Source organism: Condylura cristata, unplaced genomic scaffold, assembly GCF_000260355.1.
Source record: "Condylura cristata isolate star-nosed mole 26May11 unplaced genomic scaffold, ConCri1.0 scaffold00039, whole genome shotgun sequence".
Classification (NCBI taxonomy): Eukaryota; Metazoa; Chordata; class Mammalia; order Eulipotyphla; family Talpidae; genus Condylura; species Condylura cristata.
The window spans coordinates 266,951-267,972 of record NW_004567140.1 but is presented as its reverse complement, the minus strand read 5'-3'; the positions used below and the strand labels follow the sequence as shown (position 1 = coordinate 267,972).

Here is a 1,022-nt window from a genome sequence, read left to right as displayed (position 1 = left end):
GCGGGCCTCCCTAGGGAGAGTGGCGGGGTCGTGCCATGGTCCCAGCTGGGTGGCCCGAGCTTCTGTCCCTGCCGCCTGCGTTGGGCAAGCGGCCTGTCAGCTGCGTGTGTCTGATGGTCCTGGGGACGCGGCCCCTGGACTCAGCTTCAGGCCCCTCAGTGGTGTCTCCAGAGCCAAGGAAGCCGGTGTCTTCCCGAGAGCTGCCAGGGCCTGTGGCCACCGCCTGCCAGCTCCCAGGATGGCCGTGGTGTCAGGCCGGGCTCGGCCACTTGCTGCAGGGGCCAGGACAGTGTGGGCAGTACCTCCGGCGGGTGGGGGGCAGGCTCTCCCCGGTGAGTGACAGCGGACCAGCTGCTGCTCCTCCAGAGCCAGCTTGCTGGGGCCCTCAGAGCTCTGCTTTGCCCTCGGGAAACTGAGGCTTAGAGGCTCATTTGCGCCCCACGACACATAGCTAGTCAGCGGGTGTGGGTTCAGACCCAGGCACCCCCCTTTCGGCCTGCTCTCAAGGCCATCTGTGCTCAGCAGGCCGGCGCTGGAGGCCCCGGGTCACGGGACCCGGCCTCTGACCTGCTGATCACTGGGCCGTGGTCCGGGGACTCTGCTGACTGATGCTTTCTGGGGGCGCAGGCCCGTGGTATGTGGGTGAGAGAGGACAGGGCCGGGGAGGAAGTTTGCTGGCTGGCCCGGGGCTGTCAGCACACGGTGCGGGAGGCCATTCGTGGCCCCTGCCTCCTGCAGAGTGTCCGCCAGCTTGGGGAGGGTGCGCCCGGTGACCTCCGCCAGTCTTCACACACGGTGCGCACCCTTCTCGTCGGTCAGCGGCTCTCGGAGACCCTCTCTACCTGCAGATGAGCGACCACAGGGCGCGGCAGGCTTGTGGCCAAGTGGAAGCCCGGGCCCTCCGGGGACGCGGGGTGCAGGCGCCGGTGGCCTTTAAGTGCAGCCTCCCGTCCTCAGAGGAGCCTTCCCAGGAAGACGCTGGCCGCAGATGGAGCTGCCCGCGCCCGGGGCTGGAGGGCCCC

The 1,022-nt window shown here is 69.1% G+C and overlaps 1 protein-coding gene across 1 annotated transcript in view; it reads left to right on the top strand.

Moving 5' to 3' along the window:
* The window catches only part of IRF8 (interferon regulatory factor 8), a 13,935-nt gene that overhangs the window by 7,837 nt on the left and 5,076 nt on the right, over positions 1 to 1,022 (top strand). The window lies entirely within an intron of this gene.